Source organism: Ammospiza nelsoni, chromosome 3 (assembly GCF_027579445.1).
Source record: "Ammospiza nelsoni isolate bAmmNel1 chromosome 3, bAmmNel1.pri, whole genome shotgun sequence".
Classification (NCBI taxonomy): Eukaryota; Metazoa; Chordata; class Aves; order Passeriformes; family Passerellidae; genus Ammospiza; species Ammospiza nelsoni.
In genome coordinates, this window is record NC_080635.1 from 31,937,157 (window position 1) to 31,963,200 (window position 26,044).

The 26,044-nt window shown below is 56.2% G+C and overlaps 1 protein-coding gene across 6 annotated transcripts in view; it reads right to left on the reverse strand.

The window, feature by feature from the left end:
- SLC29A1 (solute carrier family 29 member 1 (Augustine blood group)) overlaps positions 1 to 25,213 on the reverse strand; it is a 33,608-nt gene extending 8,395 nt beyond the window's left edge. Inside the window, exons 1-2 of one of the 6 annotated variants that reach the window (XM_059469162.1) lie at positions 25,035 to 25,213; positions 19,004 to 19,168 (exon numbers count right to left, since the gene is read on the reverse strand). The gene's annotated coding sequence lies outside the window, so the exon portion shown is untranslated. Of the gene's footprint in view, positions 1 to 5,121; positions 5,294 to 13,856; positions 13,902 to 14,095; positions 14,119 to 16,459; positions 16,513 to 16,556; positions 16,576 to 19,003; positions 19,169 to 25,034 lie in introns of those variants that run through there. The other 5 variants (XM_059469167.1, XM_059469166.1, XM_059469164.1 and 2 more) reach the window with 5 other exon arrangements.
- Positions 25,214 to 26,044: the final 831 nt, after the last annotated feature.

Consider the following 26,044-nt stretch of genomic DNA (forward strand, 5'->3'; position numbering starts at 1 on the left):
AGCAGCATGCTGGGATCTGTAGTCCCTGCGAGCCCCGGCTTGCACTGGAGGCAGCGCAGCACGTCCCTGGCGCAGGTGCCCGTGGGCTTCTGGGCAGAGCTCGCCTCCTCCTCCGGTAGGACCCTGACGGCTGGGGAACCTGAGCTACCATGGAGCCAAAACATAGCCGGTGGGATGTGGAGAGGGATTTTGGAAGCTCCTTGGGCCGCTTGGGAAAGACAGAGCAGGACAACAGTATGTCCGCAAAGGATCGAGAGCTCTGCCAGCCCGGCAGGTGCCACCCTGTTGATGTCGGAGCCATCTGCAGCACCGCTCCCCTGCCTTCCCACACAGACAGCTCGGGGGCATGACAGTTCCTGCCTTGCCCTTGTGAGCCAACCGGCCTTCCAGAGAAAACATCCCAAAATCCCCTCCTGACAGCCTGCCAGTGCCTCTGCGGGGAGGAGACATCCTCACTCGGGATTAGCAGAGGGATCTGCAAACACGACTGCAATCCCCTCGCACACAGAAACCTCACCGGGGCCATTGCTTGTCTCCGAGCAAACAGATCTCAACCCAAAATAGGCAAGAGAAACTCAGCTTCCCCCATGGGTCCCCAGCAGGCCCCAACATGCTTCCCTTGCCAGCCAAGCCGCTGATCCCCCTTCCAGCCCCCACCAGGTCACACTGCTGTCCCTAGAAATAGAGGCAGGGACTGACGCCATAGACATACCTGGGAGAGAGGACAGAGTCAGGGTGAGCCCTGTGTTCGGAGTATTTGAAGGCAGTGTGTCCCCTGCTTCCACACCCCCTGCCCTTAGGGGCGAGCAGCAGGCCTGGCTCAAGTCACGGGGGCCGGAGCCCCGCGGGTTCAGTGGCACCCGCGGAGGAGGAGAAGAGGTATCGGGTACCAGAGCTGGCACACCGCCCAGGTCCTGCTGCCCAACCATCCAGGGAGGGGAGGAACACAAGGGTGCTGAGGAGGAGATGACAGGAGCCGGGGGTGCTGGGGAGGAGGCAGTAGGGAGTAGGACTCTCGGGGTGCTGGGGCAGGGCGCTCCACCATGCTGCTTTCCCACCACCTCCTGCTTCCGTCCGGAGGGTGCCCACATCCCTGTGTCAGGAGCCCAGCCTCCTTGGCAGCCCTGCAGTCTCCTGCCCTGCTCTGTTTGTTTTCTGTCTCACTTTCCTAAATGCCTCCTCTAATTTTTTCCACAAAGAGACAGTGCCTGCCAAGGGCAGCAGTCATTACAGCAGAAAACACTTCCAGCTGCTGGCTGTCACAAAGAACCCTACAACAAACAGAAATGTTACATAACCAACACCAGCAACAGGTGACAACCCTGGTCCCACTTGGGGAGAGCTGCCCATGGGATGTGGAACAGATGCCACTCTTCCAGCTGGCACAGCACAGCTCCAACTGCCCCCTGCAGGAGTCTGCTGGTGTTTAGCCCAGCCACCAGCTTGGTGGCTGCACATCCTGAGGGACACAGAAAAGGAGGAGAAATGTGGGGCCTTGGCGTAAGGACATCCCTTTTCTTCCTGGGCATAGAGCAATTTGTCTTACCCCATGGAAGTGATGTCTAAGCAGAAGAAGCAAGATCACAAAGAGTGGGCTTAACAAACCATAAGCTAGGACATTTGAGCAGGTACAAACAGGAGATGGCACAATTTTAATTGCCCATTTATGACACACAAAGACTGTGACAGACGCTGAGTGACGCCCTCAGCGGCCATGTGCAGCCCCATTGGCAGCAAGCCCAGGGAGCTGACAGCAGGGCCAACTGTCACCAAAACTGCCTAACCTCTGCAGAAAAACCCGCACTGCAGGACAGCCACACCTGCAGGCAGCCATTTGTCACCTGGCGTTGGACACTTCCCTACCTCTCCCTTTCCCCACATCACCTTCTCCTGCTGCCTTCACCAAGGGTGAGCACTATGTATGCTTAGTTTCCCACTTGAGCAATTCCCTCATGCCATGTAGGCATGCTATGGCACTATGGAATTGTACCCAGAAACACCAGATTTTTAAAGAAAAGCCATTTACACCACACCAAGTGTAGAAGTGTCCTGGCAGTCCATAGCCAAGGGGTTTCCAGCAGATTCACCAGGAAGCACCTTGTGTCCTACTGGCACCACTTGTCAGGGGATTATTTTGCAGGGATAATGTCAGTACTTCCTCCAAGCACGGCCAAGATGGGACAGGACCAGTTGCCTCACCAGTCTTTCACCCCATCCCCTATGTCCGCTCGCCCACCGGGTTACACCAGAGTTCTCCTGGCAGGAAGGCTGATCCAGGGGCCCCTCCAGGTTTATCTGCAGGCACAGAACAAGCCCAGCACAGGTATGCAGGTCACATGAAACCTTGGTGGCCATGACTCAGCTGAAGATAGGAAACGCTTACAACGGCCCCGTTTCATGAGATTTCATATGCGTGCCTGAACTCTGACCACGCTGCTTGGGGATCCTCCTTCCTTGTGCTGGGCTGCAGGCAACTCCACCTTGGGGACACACACTTGTATTTCACAAGACAGATGAGTGCGTGCAGCTGCGCAGCACCGCTGTGGGGCTGAGATGAAAACAAGCTCTCCCAAAACCAGGGTAGGCAGGTGCCTTGAGTCAAAGCAGAGGCTGGTCCAGCTCAAAGGCTGTCTCCATCAGAGTGCAAAAGCAGATGCTAGGAAAGAGTAAATGTGGCATGAGTGTGGACTAACTGTCCAACTGTTTCCCCAGCCTCGGAGCTGGAAGGGAGATTATGTTAATGTGTTTTGTAGCCATGGTGGGTTTCACTTCTGTGAAATTCTGCTTCCCCCTTCAGCTCAGGAGCTCCTGAGAGAGGGCAGCAGCTCTCCCCACATGCAGGGCCTCACCAGGGCTCCCTTGCCTTCAACATCAAAGGGTGGATGAACACTGGAGTGGCTGCTTTACAGACCTGGATTGTATCCACCCAACAGCACATTTTTCAAACAGAAATTCTAGCTCACTTAGTCATTCAGGCATGGCTCCATTCCTTTAGTCCTCCTTGTTGCTTTTCTCCAAATCTTCCCTGGCTCCTCTCAATCCTTACAGAGATGCTGGTGCTGGGGGCATATAGGGACTGTGTGGGGGTGAGACACCAATTTGAAGAGTGGCACAAAGCTTTCCTGCTTTGTTTCTGCTTTATAACTGGGAAAGATGATTCAATGTGTTTTCATACACACTGAGTTATCTGAAATCGCCCTAGGCCTTGCTGTGGCCGGCTCATGGCTGGCTCAGTGTATAATCTTGTTTGTGGATTTGGGGCTTCTTCCCTCCCCCTCTTGTCTATCACTTGATATTTATCTAAACTGAATTTCAGTTGCCTGGTGTAATGGTTGTCAGTGCTCCTCCTAGCTGGCACTTGTCCCCATGAACCTGAGTAATCCAATCACCTCAGCAAAGCCCGGCATCTCATTGCTCATTCTCTTTTCCAGGTCACTCAAAAATATGTTGAAAAAACATCTGACCAATGCAAAGATCTCTTTTTTCTGGAAAAACTGACTGCTGACTCCTACACTCTCTTTCCTGTTTTCGTACTAATTTTGGAGCTGAGTGAAGACTTTCCCTCTTGACCAGCAAGTTCCCTTAAGAACTAGGCTGAAAGCCGGATTTTTTTTGGAGGAAGCAGTGTGGGCACTCTGAGCCCAGACTCCCTAAGAAGTGCTGCTCCAGTCCTGGGTGCCTCCCCACCTGCCACAGGACCTGTCCCTGCACAGACACCCAGGACATGCAGCAGATTCAGCAGTTGGCTTTCCCTGAACTTCCTTCAGCCCTTCTTAGAAAATAACGTCATATCTTTCCCTCCTCCCAGTCCCTGGGGCTGGAGCAGTTGCAAATGAATGACCAGGGGCCACAGTCACAACCAGCCACATCACCCTCCCTTTCCTTCTGGGGAACATTGCCTGACCCAAGACACTTGTTGCTGTTTACCTTTGCTTTCTAACCTTTCCCCTGCTCTGAGGAGCTCCCCAAAGAAAGGTGGAAGAAACTGTTCAGGCTCTTGCAGAGCTAACAGTGAGATAAAAGCTTCATCTGTCTTTTCTGCTATGGCCTCTCTTCCACTGATCCCTCATCCATCCAATATCCTGCAGCAGGTTTCCTAGTCCTGGAGTGCTTTTTGGCTGTTCCCATCATAGCACTTCCTCTTCTTCTTGTCCTGTCTGCCTCTCAGTAAACAGCCTTGTGATGCCATCTGCTCTTCCAGCCCTACTCCGTGCCTGCGTCCTGAGGAGACAGCTTAGCAGGGGAGCAGGAGGGAGCAGGTATTTCTGCTTTCTCCCTTGATTTGCTGTCGGCAGACAAAGTCCTCTGCTTTGCCAGGGCTTGGACAGCAGAAAAAAACCTCTTACCAGGTGCTCTGTGCAGCACCCACACCCCACACAATGAGGGTCCCTGGGCAATGTTTCTGACCCATTTTATCTCGCTCCCTTTGCTCCTCCATGGACAAAAGAAGAGGCACCTCTAAACCCCCTCTGCCTTTGGGCTTGCTGCACCAGCAGCCACCACAAACTCCTCACCAAGCAGCAGCTGTGGATTCTGACCCTGCTCCCAGCACTAGCTGTTATCTCAGATGCCGGGTGGCGCAGGGGGAGCATTCAGCCCTGGTGTGTTTTGAACTTGCAGACCAACCAGGCTGAAGTTCCTTATCTGGAGAGTTCAAGGAGCCCTGAGAGGCTCCCTGGGGGCCCTTGCCCCAGGCAGGTAAAGTGATCCGGCTGGGCAGTAAATTCCTCAGCAACTCCAGCACTCTCCCTGAAGGGCTTCCCAGCCAGTAGAGGGCAGAGGACAGTGACAGGGAAGAGCCAGTCTTAAAACTACCCCAGTTGGCACAGCTGGCACTATCCCAGCTGTCTGACTATCCCTGTCAGACCATTACTGAGTCCCAGGAAGTCCTGAATATCCACCTCTTCAGCAGGGCAGCTGAGAGGGTTCCCAGCTGTGACTAATACTGGTCAAACCCCATCGATGGCAGCCCCAGGATGAACCCACACACCTCTCTCCTCAGCACACAGTGAGTGCCCAAGCCCTGGTGCAATCTGGTCCCTGGCCAGAGAAATCCCCCCAAGGAGCAGAGATGGACAAACGCTGCAGAGGGACATGGCAATGTCACCACAACAAGCTTACCAGAAGGGCAGGGCGGCCCCAGCCCCTTGCTCCTTGTCACTTCAAGCCACAGGACGATGGAGGGACAGTGCAGCCTTGGCAGAGGTAGGAAAAGCCCCACAAATATTTGAGGTGTTGCCTGCTCCAGGGCCGGCAGTTTGGGGATGCGGGAGGAGATACAAGCGCCTGGGGAAGGGCAGGAGCAGGGGGAAACGTCATTTATGAGCAGGCGTCAGCAGAGGAGAGATAAGGTGATCTCAGGAAACTGTTTGCAGAGACAGGATTCTTCCAAGAAGCTGGTTTCTCTGATGGCACCTGCTCAGGCTGCTCTCCCCAGGGAAAGGACTGTGCCCTCCAAGCCACAAGCCCAACCTGCTTCTTGGGAGGCTGTGGAAGGAGACACATTTTTCCAGGCCTAGGTTCAGCCTCTATTTGTGGAAATTTAGAAAAAAAAGACCCTTTCTCCCAAGGGCAGAGGGAGGGATTTGCTCAGGGCTTCACTCAGGGCAGCTGCAGAGGCTTCCAAGCCCAGGCAGAAACCATCTCCAGCACCTGGATGGTGCTTCCAGGCAGCTTTCAGCACCTCCAGGAGCTGCAAGGAGTGGGAAGGGGCACAGAGTGACTCACTATGGGCATGCACAGCTCACCAAGCTCTCAACACCTAACCATGGCTTCTTGAGGGACCACCAGGGGTTTGGGGGGAGCCTGGGGATGCCTTGCCCCAGACCTTCAGCCTCATCCAGCAATCCTCTGCAGCCAACAGACCCTCACAGCCCATGTCTGCAGGGATGGTCCGAGTCCCCAGGGATGCCAGGCTTGTCAATGGAGGTGCTGCTTGGGGGCCATAGGGAAAGGGAAGTGCTGGAGGAAGGGGTACTTCCCTCTAAGCGATCTGGGGGCTGCAGCAGGAAGAAGCACAATGGCAGGAAAGCACATTTCCGCTTCTAAATGGAGAAAACCTTACAGGGCACCTGGGGAGAACAACCAGATATCATTAATGTAAAATTCATCTGGGGGCACAAGGAGCAGCCAGAGGCAGCCCTGAGCTGGAGCGGGTCCTCCTTGCATGGAGGAGCCTGGGTCCTGATGCAGTAGTGGCACAGGCCACCACATGCCAGGACAGCCATGCACAGAGGACAATCCCAACCATGCACAACACCAGGCACAGTTATGGCTCTTGCCTGCCCACAGGCAGGTCCTTATTTCCACCCAGTCAGGTGGGAGGAGGGATGCTCCCTGGTGGGTTGGGACAGCACTTAGGTAAGACCCCTTGGGATGTGGCTGTCAGATGCACCTCTTCTGCATTAGCAGCTTTCCCTCTCCCTGCTTTCATGCTTGCTCAAGAGGAATCCCTGTCTCTGTCTGCACCATAGCATCTTGGTTGGCCACACCTTGGGCAGCAGCTAAAGCAGGTCAGAGGGGTGGGTTGAGCCTACAGGACCATGTCCCATTTCCCCCTCCTGTCTGCAGCTGAGGGGAACAAAGGTGAGACACAGAGAGAGGAGCCCACAGCAAAACAGGCTGAGAGCAAAACAGTTCTTAGGCAGACAAGTCTGAAGATAAGCACTCACTGAATGTGTGGGAGGAAACCCAGTGGATAGAATCCCACAGCTGAGGAATGAAAGAGGGGTGAGATGAATTTTTCCATAGCCTGCCATCTCCTGGGCTCGGTAGGGCCATGTCTACCAACAACACATGGCTACCCCAAGGTCACTGCTTGGGGAGCAGAACCAGAGGGGAAGAGCAGGACTGCAGGAGGAGACCTGCCACTGGCAGCCCTAGGGTGCTGGGATGTAGAGTGGAGATGATTCCCCCTTCATTGCTTCATGTTGCTGCCAACAGGACTGAGCTCAGAGATGGCAGACCCAGGAAGGAGTCGGGTCAGGAACAACATAAGGGAGCTGAGCATGGAGAAACCTGCAGTGAGGGTCTGGAGGAGAAGGATGGGGACAGCTTACATTCTGTTTGAGAGGCCCTCAAAACAGTCCCGCTGTGAGGGGCAAGGCAGAAAGGGCTTAGAGGGCTCAGCTCAACCACTCTCCCACCCCAAATGCCATCCTGTACTTTACAGGAACTGCTTTCCCCAAGGAGAATCTGAGCCCTCACCCTCTTGTCCCCAAAACAGGGATGCTTCCAGAAGAGCAGGAAAAGCCAGCAGCCAACCAGCAGTGAGAGCACCTGCCTGCAGCAACCCCCTGCCCACTGCCACCTGGCCACCTCCTGCACCCCAGGGCACCTCCACCTCCCAGGACAGAGCTGTCCTTCCAGCTCTGGCTCCTTCCTCTATGGAGCCAGATTCAAAGGTGCAGCACTGGCAGGACCCTCAGCAGGCAAGAGCTGCCCAAACCCAGTGGGAGCTGCTGAGCTGCTGCCCCCCAAGAAGGTGGGAGAGCATCCCCAGGGCTGGGCAAAGTGAACCTTGCTGTTGTACCTGGAGAGCCCAGCAGAAGGCTGCGAGTCCTGTTTGGGGTACTGGCCCAGGAGCAGAGATCATTTTGCTCCCCCTCAGTTTTTTGGAGGCTGGTCTGGGCTGCACAGCTGTTTCCAATTTAGTGGAGGACAGAGAAACGAAACCAGAGCCAGAACAACACAATCTTCCCTTGGTGTCACCGTCTCCCCAGCTTCCAAAATTCAGAGAGGAAATTCCTCCCCACTGAGCAGCAGGCACCTTGGCAGAGGATGGGTCAGACGTGCAGGAGCCAACCACCACTGGCCTGTGGTGAGTCGAGGCTGGCACTGTCCTCTGCATGTCCCAGTGGCCAGGACAGAAATACATGGGCTATTTTGGGTCCCCACAGACCAAAGGGGCCTTTTGCTTGCAGGCCAGCTCAGAAGAGGGGCCCTGGCCGCTGCTTTTGGCATTAAAAGTCTCAGTCCTACTGAGAAAGAGGATGATGAGCACAGAAGCAGGTTTTGGGACTTGTCAGGGTCCTGTGCAGTCTGTCAGCCACCTGTCCTGCCAAGACCCTGCCCAGACAGCCACAGCATCTTACAAATCCCGAAGTGGCTTCAGATGCTAAATGCAGCTATTTTACACTGGCTCTACTCCAAGAGACAGGGAGTGTCTAACACGCCCTCACCTCAAAAACCTACTTTGTGCCAGCCAAGGGGCACCCCACAATCCCCAGAAACAAAAGGAGAAGGGATGGATGCCCCATGTGGGTCTGCTTGTGCCAAATCCACTCACTTCCAAAGCTGCAGCCATTTCCAAAGAGTGGGGTAAGGCCGTCCCCACAAGTCCCAGGAGCTGAAGGGACTAGAGGAGCCACACACACCTGCACATTTCCCAGCAGGGAAGATGCTGCCTGCTGAGAGCTGGGTTTTCATATCCCTGTTCTGTGGCAGACACAGCAGAGCTGTGAGTTCAACACACGATCTGTAGAGCGAGGAGCGGAAAGGCAGGGAGGCAGCGATGTGGTGGGAGCAAAGGAGTTGGAGCAAACAGCCAGGGCAGGAGCACCATCTCCAGCACCCTCTTCCCTGAATAACTCAGCTTCCCCAAACAGCCTGGCAGGACTGAGGTCTCACATGAGGAGCCAAAGCAAGACTTGAGGCAGACACCTCCTTCGGAGCAAATAAGTCAGAGCCCAAACCTCCCACCCTTGGCACTGGCCTTGGCTAAACAGCGGCAAACAGGAAAATCTTTATGCAAGTAGGATCAGGCGGGGAGAGCAAACAGGAGGTGGGGACTGCCGTGTCTGCCCAAATGCCATAGAACAGAATCTCACACATAACCAACAATAATAAGCCCAGCCACAAGCTGGGAAAGAGCAAGTCACATCCCCTCCAAATCCCAGCCTGTGCTGCTATGTTGTCAGTGCAAACAGCCACCGCCCAGTGTGCCACAGCCATTGTATCGCAGCCTGTCTGGCACCCTGAGCATCCTCAGGATGTCTCAGGGAAGCACAAAAAACTCTGCATGAGAGCCACTGAGTGCTCTGCTCTTGTGGAAATGCCACTTTGCAGCCACTGGCATAGGCTGGCAGGCTCCAGAAGCCTCTGAGCCTCCCCAGATTAATGTAGGGAGCAGAGGAGATGAAGGCAGCTCTAGACACCCAGCTGGGAGACCCAAGGTTCCAGCAGCCTCCACTGAGGTGAGCTGGCCATCTGGCAAGGTGTCAGGGCATGCCTGGGTGGATGCTGAGGTACCTCCACAGTGATGCCAGGTGATAGGGAGCCCAGGGCCTGAGCCTTGCTGGAGCAGTCCCTCTGACACCCTGCATCCCCTTCACAGCCACAGGGAAGGAAGGGAGGCTCAGCAGACTTGTGTGTTGAGGATCAATTGCCAGGCTATTTACTGATGCTGGGCATAGTTTCTGGTCAAAGGCTCCACTTTTGGAGCAAGCCCAGCTGCAGAGCCCAGGCAGGGGGAGTGCAGTGCTCTTCTGCACCTTCCTCATATCCCTGCAAGGCATGGATTCAGATTCTGACCCACACCACGTGGGCACCCCGCAGCTGCTGCCTCCAGCCCTATTCAGAAACATGCTAGCAGATCAGTGTCCTGACGTGGTTCACCACACAAACATGCCAGCCTTGTGTGTGTTGCCACGAGGAGAGGGTGTGAAGATGGGAAGAAGAAGCTGCAGGGTAGGGTGGATCACTCCATAATAGCTTGGCTGTGTTGCTGTTGGTCTGCATCCTCCTGTGGTAAATGGATAACACTCCTGTGCTCTTGCCAGGATGCCATCAAGACCCACCCAACCTCAGCCACAGCCCAACACCTACAAACCCTGATGGGATGAAAGCACCATGCACTGTGTGCTTCTTGCAGCAGTGGTCTTCCTGTGGGGGCTGAAGTCCAGTCCAGAGCAAATATCATCAGGGAAATGAGGGTACAGCACTAAGGGAGGATAAAAAATTCAATTGCCTCCAACTTGGTCCTGAGGCCAGGAAATTACACTGCCTGTCACAGGCAGAGCAGGCAAGACAGATAAGGCTGGCATCTCCTTCAACCCTGAGCCTCGGGCAGGACTGAGAAGCCAGATCTGCCACCAGACCCTCCTTCCTCCCTGGCTGTTCTCCAGGAGTTATCCCCAAGCTTAAAACAGGGGAGTTTCTCTCATGAAGGGTTTACTATGACCATGCACAAAAACTCCAGTGAAACTCCAAAGCACTCACGGGCTCGAACCAGGTGAACAGCCCTTAGCCACAGGTGTAACTGTGTCCATGGCTGGAGGTGCTGGGCAAAATGAACCAGGCAGGGATGAGGACCATGCTTGGAGCCACAGCTTGGGCAGCAGAGGAGACGCCAAGCAGGGCAACCCAGGCAGGAACCCTTCTTTCCAGCAGCTTTGCAGGAGGCTGGAGCCACTTCAGTGCCAGTCTGGGGCCACAGATAGACATTCAGGTGGATGGTTGGCTTGCCCTTGGCACAGCACAGCTGATGACACAGTCCTGCTGCCGTGACTGAACCTCAGTACCAGGCTAGAGCAGGCTGGCACAACCCTCCAGTCCCACTGCTGCTGCCCACCCAGTCACGTCCCTCCGAGCCCTGCTCTTCACCTCCTCCCTCTGCACCTTCCTGGTCTGCTCACTCCAGGAATTTCCAGCTGGAAATTTCACAGCGAGGTGCCTTCCTATCAGACTAGTCCTAAAGGAAATGAACTAAGGCAAGTCTCGCTGGCAGTCGTGTGATGGGAAGAAGCAAGCGGGCTCTGCGGAAATGTGCCTGACTTCCTGCTGACAGCTTCTGCACGAGCCATGGGCAGCCAGTGGGCCTCTGCTCCCTTTTGGCCCCAGGGAAAGTCCGTCTGCTGGAGATGCAGCCTGACTGTGCTCTCCCACAGCTTAACCAAGAGGCTGAAAGAGAGCCTTGAGCACTGCACCCAGAATACCAGGCTCCCCAATCTGTGTCATAGTTAGTGCATGACAGCTACACACACAGAGCTTTAAGCTTGCCCTTTCTTGGGGAATGGCAAAACCAGGAAAAAGCCTGCTCCAAGCCAGAGCAGGACCCAAAGGTCACAACAGGGACATTTCTCAGACCATTGCCATCAGCAACAAAATTACAAAGAACATACTAGCGTTCTTCCTACGCAACAGCTTCCCTTGTATTACGGGAACAACAATCCTCAGATGCATTCCTCATGCAGCATCACAGCTCTTCTGTCACACAGGGACCCCAGAGATCATGTATAGCCTCCCCCACCCCCCAGCTAGGTCCACAGAATCTGGAGCGGAAGATGGAATGGAAGATGTGTTGCGGCCTCAGCTGGGGAACTGAGTCCCTCCAGACCACACATCCTGCTGTAACCAAACCCATCCAAGCTCTGCCCCTACTCTGCACACTTCTTTCCCCATCTCACGTCTTGCACACTTTTAACCTAAGAAGCAATTAGTCTTTATAGTGCTGCTTAATCAAAGATAGCTGTGTGGTAAGTAAAACCCTGACTCCTGCCCAGCTCATGCCTGTAGCTCATTTTGCATAGTGCTCTGGGCCTCAGTTTGTTGGCAGCTGAGCACAAGTCAGCATGGAGATGAGACTCTGAGAGCTGGCAGTCCTGCAGCTCCAAGCAGTGCTGGGCTGGGCTGGGAGGGGTCTCAGGCCAGAGCTCAGAGTTGGGAAGACTCAGGAATGTAAGCAAGCTTTACACTGTGGGGTCAGTATGGAGCTGGCAAGGACCACAAGCAAACAGAATTCCCTGGATGAGAGCGGGCGTTGGCAGCTTCCGTAACATTTGCCAAGGGCCTGAATGCTGTACTGAACAAAAACAACCAAGATCTACACGTGTCCCATGGAAACCACCAGAAGCTCTTTGCTGGCTTCCTATAGCCAGCGGCTGGTGCCTTCCCACTTGGACAGGACACACAGGTGATCCTGGTCTCCCTCTTTCCCAATGGGCTGGTCCCTAGGCCGTGCCTCTGCCAGGAGAACTGGGAATGAAGCTGGAAGCTGGGCAGTGAAGAAGGTGCAGCACGGGAGCGGGTGAACGCGTGCCTTGTCCTCCGCACCCTGGCTTACCCCCACACCACAACAAAGAGTAAGACAGGTCAGGCCAGGGCAACAACAAAGCCCATGGCTCATCTTTAAAGAGGAAGAGGCTCATTAACACCTCCCAGCCCAAGATAATGAGAGCAGCCATGCCATGCTGGAGAATTGATGCCAGTAGTTAATTATGCAGCTTGGTGAGGAGAAGAGGACCAACTGCAGGACGGAGGTACCATACTGTCCTGTCTGCTGGTGCCACATCTGCTGATTTAAGCTGAAATGAATTTCTTCAGCCTCCTCACTCCAGGTATCTGGTACAGCCTCTACCTCTAGTTGTGGAGGGACGAGTCATCCTGCCAAGCATCTTTTGGGGCTGCTGTTACAGCCCTTGGTGCTGAGAAGAAAGTGCCTTTGCTCTTTGAAAAGCTTTTTGGTGAGCCAAGAGCAAGCCTACCTGTCTTTTCCAGGAGCAAAGAACAATGGCAGGAGCAGGAGTGCTTTGGGGGGCATATGTGTGGTGTCAGCACTGGACTGACACCATCAGTGGCCCATGAGCTGCACAAAGACAACCAGTGAACCCAAGGGAAAAGCATCCCTGCACAGTCACATCCTGAGACAGCTTTGTAGAGAAGGCAGGCTTGAGGGAGCCTGAGGCTGTCCAGCAGCTTGCAGGTGCTGGTGAGTGGGAACAATGTCACCAAGCTGGGATGCAGTGCAGAAGGGGAGTGGGATTTCCCATGTCGGCACTCACACAAGTCCCTCAACTATGTCTGCTCACAACAGGCAACTGAGGGGCCATTGGGTTGTTTTCTGTTTCGGAGCAGTCGGGAAGTGCATCCAGCTGTGGCCAACAGCTGCACAAATTCCTCCTGCAGCCCCTAGCCCTGGGATCAAGGACACAGGCTTTACTTGTCTGCGATCCCACAGCTCAAGGGCTTAGCTGCTGCTGCCTTCCCACACAGTCTGCAATTCCACAGCCCATTCCCGAGAGGCAGATGGGAGCGCTGCTGAGTACAGGCAGGGACTGTGTTGGTCTGGCACTATTAGCATCTAGCAGGGGTGTGAGCCTCAGATTTAACTACAGAGGTGAGGAGGAGGACAGCACAAAAGGGCTCCACAGGAGCTCTTGGCACTTCTGCCTGGACCCGCTCTCCATTAACGCTGACGGTTTACTCAGGAATGGAAAGAAACACTCACTGAAATCATCCCACAGGCAGGATTTTCTTGAGCAGGACGTGGGGCAACCCCGACCCAGCAGTTTTTCTGTCAGCCAAGGGGGCTCTGCCCCACTTCTCGCACAGCAGCACATGGCACCGTGCCCACGCACCTGCCAGCGGGTCCCCCCACACCCGCGGCTGAGGCAGGCTGGCAGACACTGCCGTGCACACGCATCCCCCGGCAGGGATGTGCACCTCTGCAGCCGCAGGACCGCGGCACAATCCCCTCGGTGCAGTCCTGCATCCCAGGTATCAGAGCATCACTGCGCTCCGCATCCCCAGAGCCACGTGCCGGCCGCTCCGCATCCCCAAAATGACATGCTCTCCCCGCGGCAGTGACTGCGAGAGGGGATTTGTAGTTGCCGTGCAAGGTAGCCAGGAAGGACTCTCCCCGAAAAGCAGCATCTACGTATCGCACATCCCTCGCCCGGTGCCCCAAGCCGCGACTCGCACGCCGCCTCCCCGCACGCTGCGCCGCCGAGTCCTGCGCTCGGGGAATCCCCCGGCTCCCTCTGAAGGTTCCCCACGCACCGGCAGCTCTGAAACGCCGCCAGGAGCCTCGCAGGGAGCCGGGCTGGGTGGCCAAAAGCTCGGCGACTTTGACCCAGTACCTGGAACTGGAGCGCGCACCGCTGCCTGCCTCCGCTTCTGTCCCCGGCGCGGATGGAAACCCGCCGCCTCCGAACCTCGCTGTAAACTCCGCCTTCAGCGCCACGCGGTTCCCGCGTGGGAGAGGCGGCGGGTTTTCCCGCTTCCCGCCCGCTCCCCGTTCCCCGGGCCCCCGGGAGAAGAGGGTTGAGAAGAGCCGCTCTCCCCCGCGGCAGCCGTGCGCCCCTCGGGGCGAACCCACCTGCGCCGCGCTCCCCGCGCCGCCCGGCGCTCCGCCGCCGTCCCCGAGCGCGGCCCGCCCGCCCTGGCTCCCCCCATTTCCGCGCCTCCCATCCCCACCCCCTGCACTGGCGGGAAACCCTCCGGGCCGCCCCGCTGCTCCTCGGGGAGGGAGCGCAAAGCAAGCGCCCTCTAACTCCCGAGCCGCACCCAGCACCGCGCTTGTCTCAATGCCCGTGCGTTAGTCGATATTACAGCTCTAAAGGGAGCCACGCATTAAATTACGGCTCTAAATGGAGTGTGAACTGGCCCCCAGTTCCTCACTTGTGCCCTATGCTGCGTTCTAATTCAGACAAAAACACTCTGCTGGCAGTCACCACATAAGGGTGCGATATATATACATATATATCACATATATAGCTATACATATTTGTGTATACATAATATATACATATATTTGTATACAAAAATATACATATGCATGTTTATACACACACACACATATATATATGCAAAGGCACCTTATTTTCAGCACCAAGGGCTGTAACATCAGCCTCAGAAAGATCCTTTGCACACATGTGTATGTGTGTGTGTATAAATATGTATATTATATATATATATATATAAAATTATTTTCTTGAGTTAGTGGGTGTCATCCCTGCCCATGACAGGGGGATTGGAACTTAATGGTCCTTAAGGCCCCTTTCAACCCAAACCATTTATGATTCTGTAAGTCACAGAAAGGACTGAAGACAGCTTTTTGCACTGTGTGTTCTTGGTGGTGCTACCCAGCATTGCAGGCAATGGGCAGAGCCCTGTGCACCTTAGCAATCCCCTGTATTTGTAGGTTATAAGTACTGGGTGTACTCAGTATCCAAAGGGCAGGCACAAACTCTAAGGTTAGTTTCTTATGGCTGCTGCCTCCAGGTTCCTATCTCTCCAGAACTGATATCTACTCTGCTGAGATCACAATATGTTGCTCAGCTGAAGTGCAAACGTGGAGGATTCCCCAGGTACTTTGTCCCTCAGCAGAGGGGAATGCACCTGAATTTAACCTTATATCTGTGCAGTTAAACAGTGACAGAATTTTTTTTTTTTTTATGTAGCTGGGTGTTTAAAGGAAAACCGGGCCCTCCTGGCTCTCTCCATTCTCTGTGCTCTGCAGGCACAGGCAGTGGCACCAGAAAGTCCTTGAAGCAGCTTTGACTGCAAAAAAAATATTTGTTCCATTAATAAACACCCTCAGAAAATTCTCTGCAGATGGTGATCATTTTGGGTTAGAAATTAAAACCAGAAGTTAAAACACCCCCAAAAGCTCTGGCAGATTCTTGTTCTCACGCTCTCTCGGCAAGATGATCCCTAACACACATCTTCCTGCAAGATCCAAGCACCAAGCTTGTATTTTAAGACAGACCTACAAAACATTACCACATAAGCAAAAAAGTCCTCAAAGCCCAAGAAAAAGGCAGTGGTAACAGGGCTGAGACAGCTACCGGTGCTTTCTGATCTGCAGCAGTGACACTGCGAGTCTCACCCTGAGGAAAAGACCTCTCCGCTGATCTGCTCAGAGGCAGCCTCTGCAGCTGGCTCTCTCCCTCTGCACTGGCCATGGATATTTGTCATGGTTATGGGCTTCTGGGAGCAGGTAGCAGGGTACCCTAACAACATGAGGAGAGCGCAGACAATGCTGCCAGATAGTACAACAGGAGGCTCTTTCCTTAAATTTAAGATCCATATCAGATCAAATTAAATTTAAAAGCTCTCATCTCCAATTAAAGCTCCCAGGCTGCATCTCCCAGGCAATGACAGATCCAAACCTTGGGCCTGCCTTTTCTCAGCCCCCTTTCTGTAAGCCATTCTGATCTGGAAAGTCTTCTGGGTAAGCTGCAACAGAGACAAGACCTCTCTTCTCCCCATCTTGCCTCATCTTTTCTCTCCTCTCCCATCTCCCCTCTTCTCTGCAAAATCCAAACAAAACATCAACACAAGGTCATCCGCTTGGGATGTCTTATGTCACCTCCTCTCTAGCTTTGAGATGTGCCATTTTGTCACCCACAGAGCCCCACAAGCCCCCTTAGTAGTCCCTGGAACATGAATGCCACAGCAGCTTGGGCAGCGTGTTTCTCCTTGTGATATCCACACTTGCTGCTCAGCAGCATGAGCTAACATTTGAGCATCTCTACAATTTTTTTTTCTAAATAAGCTCCAACTTTAGCACAGACTAAAAGCTGTGAGAACCAATTCCCCCAGGAACTTGAGCCCAGGGTCCAGACGGGTGCTGCCCAGCCAAACTGACACTTGTGGCTCCAGAACCCAGGACAAAGCTCTCAGCCTCAACCATTATAACCTCGGACCCCATCGGGAGGAGAAACACCACAAAATTTACCTTTGAGTGGATATTCCAGGAAGTTTCTCCTTCAGGACAGGGCGGGTGCAGCCGCTGCCTCACCCCAGGCTTTCAGCAGCAGGGCTGTAGCACTTACCAGCACCAAAGCACAGGATTAAATGTTCTCTAATTTGCAGCTCTGGTCCTGTCTGCACAGCCACTCCCCAATCACCGGAATCAAACCTCTCTCCACAGAGACGCTCTCACTGGAGATGGGGGATGAAATCCATTAGCGCTGAGCTGTGTCCCAGCCGCTGGTGACCACAGGCAGACAGGAGGCCAGCAGACAGACAGACAGACCCCAGGGAGGTACGGACAGGGGCGGCTTCCAGCTCCTACACACAGCACCAGCTGCTGGCTGCTGCCCTGCAGAGACCTGTGCCCCCACCCATCACCAGCCTTCAGGACAGGGTCTAACAGTGTCTTCTCTTGTGCAGCCAGAAGACCTGGAGCGAGCAAGACACCGTGGGGTGAAGCAGGCTAAGTCTGGGAGAGAGTGAGTGTCCTTTAAAATCCAGCCCTGGCTGCTGCAGGACAGGAGACATTTCGCTCACAGCTCTCTTCTCCATAGAGGCACTTTAGCCCCTCAGGGAGCTCAGCTGCTCCCAAGAGCAATGCAAGTCCTTGGGTTGTGTAATGTCAATAGCAGCATGCTTTTTCAGAGGGGTGACACCTCCTCTACGGTACATGGGAAGGTAACAAATTGCACAGCCAATAACAACTCATTTATTGCCCCAAAAACATGAGCTCTTGCTACAGGGCCAAGTGGCCTTGCTTCATCTTGGCAAAGGTGTTGCATTTGAAGAACTCTCTGCTCCCTAGTGGCTGTCATGTTATCATCTTCACCTCTGTGTGTACAATAACAAACCTCCTAGAAACAGCAAACAGCTACGAAAATAGCCTCTTCTCCAAACTGGAAACAGCTGTGCTTTGCCCAGCCCTGGTACTGGGCCCACCACTGGATGACCCACAGAGCTGGGTGTTTCTCCTGTGTGTAATTCGGGCAAGGAGAAAAGGCAGCCTTGAGTGGGGCCCAGGGGCTTGCACTGTTCCCACCCTCTCCATCCCCAAAGCAGCAGCTCAGTGCCAGAACACGCTGCTGCTGTTGGCAGATGGCTGCACTCCCCAGAGCAAAGGGAGAAAGCAAGGGAGGAAGGCAGCCAGCAAAGCCTCTCCCTTACATAAATAAGGCTGGGAGTCCCATGGACATGCTGGAGGGGCTGAAGCAGCCCAGCCCTTTGAGTTTTCTTTCTGAAAACTCAAACATGCACTGCAGGCATTGCGATGCCATCACCTGGAGCCCAGCTTGTACGCTCTGCTCACAGCTAGTTTGTGACAGGCAGAACAAACAGGCAAAGAGCTCTCCCTTCAGTGACGCTTGCTTTCACGCCAAACCTTTCACAAAAGCTGCTTTTTTTCCCCCCCTTCTCCCTTGCAGCAATTCCCTGCTTTAACTAAAGCTGTAAAATCCAAAAAGGGGAAAACAAACAAACAGCTGGTTTGGAAAGCAAGAGCAAAAAGGGAGATTTATTCCAGGCAGAGGTTATTGCATCATAAGAGCTAAAGGAATATTTTTAGTGCCTCTTGGGCAATATTAGAGTTTTAGGGCCTGAGGAGCTAGGCAGTATTTGCAGGCACTTAATGTTTCCAGAATCCTTTACACTTGGCACCCACGTCCACCGTTTTCCTTGGAGATTTGCAAGCACTTTGCAACCATACATTAATTAACCCACCAGCCCTCCTCTGCAGTGAGATTTCCCTTTCCCTGTAATGTGCCTGTGCTAGGAACAGGGTAAACTGAGGCATGGCAAGACCATCAGCCAGCAGCAGAGCTGAGGCCAGGGAACTGCATGCCATCCAGCTCTCCTTTCTATTGCAAAAGCACCCTTCCCTTTGTAAGCATGATCCACACCGACTGCATTTTCCTCCACTGGATGCTGCCTGCCCCATTCCACAGGAAGGCATGGGCAGGTCAGCTCATACAGCCTCTGCATTGGCCCTCGGTGCCCCAGAGCAGAGAAACAGAGAGCCAGTATGTCTGAAAGGCAGAGCAGGCAGGCAGGAGTGGAATGGCAAACAGATTAGCAGCTGTATCCAACTGCCTGCATGTGTGACAAGGCAGCTGCACGGGGAAAGGGGGAAAAGGGGCATTTTAATTAGTCGCATGAAGGGAAACATAGAAGATGCTGAACCTCTGTCAAGTGTCAGCAGGTTATTAATCTATTAGCTAATGAGGGAAAAAAAAAACTACTACAGGCTCCTGGGAATCCAGTTATAACAAGACTGCAGTGATCATGGATGCTTTGATAGCCAACAAAGCATCTCAGCCTGTTGCTGAGGTCAGCGAATGGCTTGGGGACTGATCATTTTAGTTTTGCTATTCCCTTGCTGGTCCTGGCTGGCCCTGGCGCAGGATCCTGGCTGAAGAGCTGCTGGCACTCTTTTTGGGGTGGGAGATCTCCAGTCATTGCTTGCAGGACTCCTGACGGTGATCTCTGGGCTCTTGGTGACCTGCCCTGTATTTTGTGATGAGGTCATGCTCACCTGTTGGCCTGAGCCTTGCTGGGATGAGCTGGGGAAGGAGTGGGCTGCGGTACCCTCCTGAACTCTGCTTGTGGCACAGAGATCCAGCTGGCACATCACTGCTTGCAGGGAGCCACGCAGACCTCCAGCATCCTGTCCTCCCTCTGCTTCCTTGCACGGCTTGACCTGCAGGGATAAAGTCAGGCAGCTGCCTGTGACTTCTTCACTAGTGGCCTGAGGGCAGCAGGACCTCGCTGCCAGCAGCAGCAGCAGAGCAGCCCTGGGTGAAACCCTGCCAGGAAAGGCAAGGGAGAGAGAGGCCCTTGCTATCCCTGCCACCTCCCCATGCTAAGTATCGCCCTTCGCTGGTAGCACTGAGCTGCAATGTGGTGACATCTGAAGCGTTCACAGCCCTGGTGAGCAAATGGTCTGGAGACATGACAAGGAAGGGCCTCCACACGCCTCCAGCCCAGTGGCAGGGCCATGGGTGTTTTCCAGCTGGGCAAGCAGAAACAAATCCCATTGTCCACTGATTGGACACAGCTCAGCAAGGGGCCCATGGTGCCTACAGGGCTCCTGGGACCTGGCATGCACAGTGGGGTCCAGTCAAGCTCCAGCCCCCTCTCAGGATGTTGGAGGCGGGGGCAGCCTGCCCAGTGGAACAGCAGCATCTTTGGGACACAGGACATCTCCCTGCTGTCAGGCAGGGGGACACGAGCCCCTCTGCCCAAATCACTTCTGAGGGTCTCCCATCCTCACCATCTCCTGGGCACAATCCTTCCACGAGCAATCCTTCCCTCCTCCATCCCCATCCCCATCCCTCTGCCTCCCTCCCTGCACTGCTGCTGCCCTCTCCTGAGCTCCAGCTGCCCATTTGCTTTCTCCTACAAGCATTAAGGGAGTAAATACTGACTAATGGTACCAATTAGCAGCTGAGCTGCTGGGTGCTAGTTACTGAGTGACAGCTGTGCCGCCAAGGGCCAAGGGTGAAGTGTTACCTCACTGCAGGCAGTCTCCACCTGCCAGGGCCCAAGCTGAGACTTGGATAAACTCAAGACACACAGTTCAGGCTCCCACTTGTACCAGGGGAGGCAGGGTTAACCCCTGGCTCAGCGGCAGGCAGGAACACCCTGTGGCATTCAGGGCACAGACCACTCCAAGCACCCTGTCATGGTGTCACTCCAGGTCTCCTTGGCTGAGGATGGAGCTGGTGCTGGCAGAGGGAGCCACTCTATAGCCAAGGTCATCTGGCCCATTGAAGCAGTGCCGGGGGCATATCCTCCTCCTTAACTGGCAGCACCAGTCTCCCACGATGGAGCACAGCCATTAAGAAAGAAGTGGCTGGCACTCAGCCACACTTGTAAAACACTGCAGGGGAGCTGTGCGCTGCTGGGAACCAGGGAACCTGGTGAGAGGAAGAGGGGTGGCACCTGTGTGTGGTCCAGGTCCCTCTTTGACAAAGTCCATCTACAGCCCAGTGGATCCAGGTACCCAGTGACTCCCAGGGTTTCTGAGAGCCATCTAAAAGGCACAGAGTGGCTTTCTGTAGGATGGGTGAATGCCAGCTCTGGAGGATATCCAGAGGATATCTGGAGGATATCCATGGAAGCCATGGCTCCCCATCAGCTTCCCCGAGGCACCTTGGTAGCAGCAGACAGAGCCATGCTCCAGCTCTTGGGGGATGCTGCTGCAGCCAGAGTGTGCTCACCCTGCCTGGCAGGGCAGGGCCCAGGTGCCTGCCTGTTCTCCCAGCCAGCCTGCTCCCTGGGCAGTCTCTGTGGTCACTCCGTGGCACCACAGGGACCATGGCACGCAGCCACCTGCAGAGATGAGGGCTCCAAACCCAGGTCCAGGAGCTCTCCCAGACATGCCAGCCCTGGTCCATGCCTGGCCCGACATTTGCTGGCTGGCATGGCGGAATTCTGCTCTGTGCAAATGTCTGGCAGGGCTGACTAAATCCTGTCTGGAGACTAAGTCCATCCAGTCATGCTTTCCCCTTTGGGCGAATCAGCAGCGGAGCTGCGGCTGAATGCTCCTAAACATCCCCCAGGGAGGTCTCCAGGAGGGCCCTTTCCCACAGCTTCCAACAGTACCAGCCGTTCATCATTTCTGCTCCTTGCCAGTCATGCTTCCGCGGGTTCCCAGGCCGAAACCAGGCCCCCAGGCCACCCAGTGGAGCACAAACATGGGACATCAAAAGAAGGGCAGGCCAAACCCATGACCAGCAGCCCAGCTGCCAGGGTACCGCTGGGACTGCCCTCCCCCCCTTCCTCAGCCCCTCTGCAAAGCCGAGAATCCACCGGTGGGCAGAGGATGCTCTAGCACGGACCAGGGAGGAGGGAACCTCGGGGCGTCCCGCACCCCTCACACGAGGGGCTGGGAGCCTGCAGTGCCCCGCGGCCGTGCTGCCGGGGAGCGCGGCAGCGTTCGCCTGTCCCTGGGGGAGGCACTGGCGTCGGGCCCCTTCCCACTCCCTCTGCAGAGCCGCCCCATCCCCAGCGGCTCCGGGGCCGCCCCGGCTCGGCGCTGAATCCCCCAAACTCATCGGCGGGCGCGGGCCGGCGCTGCCGCCTGGCGGCGTGACCGGGAGAGCGCTCCGGGAGCACCGCACGGGCAGCGCACGGGGGGCGCACGGGGAGCGCACGGGGAAGGAATTAGCCGGGCGCGGGCTTAAGCGGCTCCGCGGAATGCGGGAGCCAGCGTGGGGAAGCAGCGTGGAGGGAGGGCAGCACTGGCGAGCCGGCGGCTGGTGGGAGAGGGTCTGGCATTCCACGGTGGAGAGGCATCCCAAGCCACCCCTCGGGGAGGGCAGGCACGGCCCTGAGCACTAGGGTGAGCATCCTCATCCTCCATGAGGATGAGGAGGCAGTGAGCGGCAGCAGGGAGATGGGGGAATAAATGGCACTGGGATCCAAGTGCACAAAGTGGGACAGGGCACCCCGAAGTGTAGGCTTGTTGTGTGTGCTGTGCTAACCCATGGAAGGACTGGGGATGAGTGGGAGCTGGGAAATCTGGGAGTAAGCAGGGAAGTCCGAGGGCAGAAGCAGGAGCTTTTTGTTTGAAGGTGGTTTAAAGAAGCAGAGGTTGCCTACAGGTAACACACTGTGCAGAAGGGCAGGGATAGTGTTGGGAAGCAGATTTCAGGGCCAGGATGGATCACATGAGGACATAAGACTGTGACAGTCACCCTGAGCACGGTAGCTGTCCTGCAGGGCTGTGCTTGCTGCTCAGCTGCAGGCCACAGAGGAAGGAGTTCTGGCTGGTCCCCTGCTGAGAACCCCAAGTTCCACAGGGATGGAATGGGAAAAGGATTGAAGTGCACCTGTTACTTCTCAAAAGGCAGCATAGGTTACTTTTCAAAAAGCAGCTTGCCTTCTTCTCTCCTTGCTCCTGGGCTGTGAGACATCCAGGAGCAGCCTTGTGCCAGGGACCCAATGCCTCAGGGACAAGAGGGTCTCCTGGCACTACCCTCCCAAGGACTCAGAGCCTCAGGCTTTATCCTGTATATCCATCCTCAGCTGATAGGGACTCAGTTTCCAGGGAAACAGCCTGCTCTTCTAACACTGCCCCAGACCCAGTAAATCTCTTTTCTGGCAAGCCAGATGACAAAAGTCAGCCTGGACAATAGGGGTGGCTGGCTTCCCACAAAGATCCCTCTTCTGGGGAGGAGCTGCAGACATCACCAACCCCCTGTCTTTCTCCACTCTCCACACAGGATCTGCCATCTCCAGAGGATGCAAGCAGGTGGGAAAGTCTCTTCTGACTTTTGCTAGGGCTGTGTCTTGTATGGTAAAGTTGGGAAGCTTCACAGCAGAGCTGAGCTGCTATGCAGTTCCCAGCAGTGCTGCTGCTGGCCCTGCTTTGCATCTGCAGTCACAGAGGTGCTGGGTTCCCTGCAAAAAAGCAGGCTTCTCAAGAAGGAAAAGAGCTGCTAGCTTTCTGGAGAGCCCTACAGGGTCTTGTTGCTGGTAATAGCTCAGGGCAGGGCTGCCTGCTCAGATGGAGGACGGGCTTCTCTGCCACTGCTGCCGGGTCTCTCCCATCCTGCTGGTCCCAGCTTGCCCTCAGGGATGCTCTGAGCTTTTCCTGGCACGGAATGGCAGGATTACTTATATGTCTGTGAAGAAAACAGGGCAGCACAGCTGGTGCTCCTCCATCACTTCCCCTGCACAAGCCTGAGGACCATTAATAAATTTCACTATCTCCTACCAGCCAGCTGTGCCAGCTTCCCTCACTCCCTACATTTTCTGATCCATTTCAGCCCCTACAGCACCTGCTCCCTCCTTTCCCAGGACAGCATCAGAGCACTGAAGGGATAAGGACAAAAAGCAGCAATGGGGACCCTGTTTTCTAACCTCTTGCACTAAGACCTTTACAGGGGCAGCAGTGCAGTGCCCTGACCTTGAGAGGCACCACTGATTTGGACTGATGTGAGTCAAGAGCCATGCTACAAACCCTGCTCTGTCTGTTTCTTCACCTCACTTCTGCCTGCACGCGAGGTCAGGCTCCTCCAAACAAGCCTTGGGCCATGCCTTGGACTCAGAATGCAGCCAGGACCTCTGCCCTGGGCCAAATCACACCGAGGGCAGCCCGGGAATGGTGCCTGGGGAGAAAGGACCTGCATGGGGAATGGTGCAAGCGGGCAGGGCAAGCTCCCAGCGGTCAGCCGACAAATAGAAAGGGTCATGGGACAGTGCCCAGCTACTGGGACAAAGGGCCTGCCAGAGGCCAATGGGGTGATAGAAGTTGTTCTGGCAGGGAGGTGAGCGGTGGCAGAGCCCCAGGAACCCCAAGAACGGGGAGGTTTCCCTGGAGGTGTTCCCCGTGGTGGAGGCACCCCCGAGGCCATACAGGAACGTGTGACTGGCGGGGCAGGGAGGGAGCCAGCACTCGCAGAAAGCTGGGACTGACACAGAAGGGTGACGGGGCCAGTAAGCGGTGGCCGTGCCAGTGGTCGGGTGACATCCCCATGGGCAGGGTAACCAAACACCGTCCCCAGGTGGCTGTTTCAGGGGATGGCGAAAGGGGAAGCGTTTCTTGCCCCGCGGTACTGCGTTCCCGGGACAGGCTCCCCGGTCCCGCGGCGGTCCTGTAGAGGGAGGGGAAGGGAAAGCAGCAGCACCCAGTCCCGGCAGGAGCGGGGCCGAACGCGCCGGGGTCGGAGCCCCGGTCGGACGGCCGGACAGTCAGCCGGACGGCCGCTCCTCACGGCCGCCGGGGCTGCCCCGAGCGCCGCTGCCGCTGCCGTGGCCCCGCGCCGCCCCAGCACCCACCCGCACCGGAGGCAGCCGGGGCACCGCCGCGTCGCTTACACGTTTCCCCGGGGGCTGCGGGCTCCTTCCCGCGGCGCCGCCGCCTGCAGGGCACGGTCCGGTCCCGCGGCGCCCGGTGCCAGCGCTGGCGGCCGCGGCAGGCCGGGTCCTAGCGCTCCCCGCCCGCCAAGGGCACCGCGCGGGCGGGCCGGGACTGCCCTCGGCCCCGCGGCCGCCGGACTGCGGCCCCGTGCCCCTCCCCTCGCACCCCGCTTTGACCTCCCAGCTGCACCGGCCGCACCTGAGAGCGGGAGGCTGCTGGGGTGGCCCCGCTACCGCAGCTCCGGCACAGGAATGTCCGGTGCTCTGGCTTTCCGCCAGTGTCTCCCCTCTTCCTGGAACAGACCGCTGGCCCTGCTGCCCTGGGAGGGGGCACAGCCGTGCTGTCCTTTTGCCTAGGCAAGGAGGGCAGGGTGCCGGCAGGCAGCCCCTCCACTGCTGCTCCCCGCTTTCAGTCCCGCCTGCGCCGGGGTCAGGCTCCGAGCCCTCCCTGCAGCTCTGGGACTAGAAAGCTTCGGACCCGGGCTGGGGTCCCTCTGTGTGACGGCCCCAGAGCTCAGCACAGGCTCCCGCCTGCAGGGTGACCTTGAGCAGGACCGCCGAGCTGCCGAAAGGGGGGACAAGACCTTGGCTCAGCGCGGGAGGCTGGAACCAGACCCTCTCCTTGGTGCCTGGCAGAACAAGGCACGGCAGGGACAGTGCTTACTCTGGTCACCTCCCTGCCTGCACCCTGCCCTTACCTTGATAGCTCAAGTCTCCTGGTGCCAAGTGATGCTGCCTGCAGACTCCTCGCTGCCTGGTGCCAAGCAGGACTGGGATTTCCCACAGCAGCAGGACCAGGGTGCAAAGGCTTTGCCACCCTACGGGCTCTGCAGCCAGAGTGGGTTTTAGAGCCCTGGCGCTGGCTGGGGCTGGCTGAGCACGGCTTCCGCTGGCTCAGCAGGTGGAGGCTGCATGCACGGGCAGATTAGTGGGGGGGGAGGAATTGGCTTCTGCCATAGGAACTCCAGGCAGGATTCGTCAGCGGGTTGCTGTGGGGCCAAGTTCCAGCACAGGGGAGGAGAGAGGGGAGGCTCTGGGTTGGCAGCAGCCTCAGGGGGACAATGAAGCCTGTATGAAGGGGGGACTGAAAATGGTGCTGCAGGTGCCAGCATCATCCCTGGGATGGTGTTATCTCTTGAGTGACACATGTCACCCCGTGCTCCTGTGCTGGACTTGGGCCATGGTGGGACCCTCGCTGAGGTCCCACGGGTCAGTATCGAGCCCTGGGGCCAGCAGGGGGCCCTCAGTGAAGCACCCTGCACCCCCTGCCCCTGTGCCGGGCCCCGCAGCTGCTCAGGAATGAACTGGCAGCAGCCCACCAGCTGCTCTCCTGGTATGCACAGCCGGAGCTGGAATGTTGTGCCTTGACCTCCTCGCTGGTCTGGACAAGCCTGGCCCCTGCCCAGGGCATCTCCCCTCCCAGCCTTACCATCCTGCTTGTCTTTTCCCATTAAGGAAGTGCAGGCAGCTGAGCTTTGGTGCTGGAGGAAAACAGGTGTCAGAGCCAAGAGTGATGGAGCCAAGGAGGGGGGTGGTAAGACACAGGGGAAGCTCAGAAAGCACCCCCTGCCCACACCAGGGCATTCCCCACCCCTTGCTGGGAACCTGGAGGAAGTCCAGGCTGGTAACCCTGGTGTGCCCACCTCCACCTCACTGCCTGTCTCCAGTCCCAGGAGCACTGCAGGAGGGAGATGGGGTGGCAGGAGTA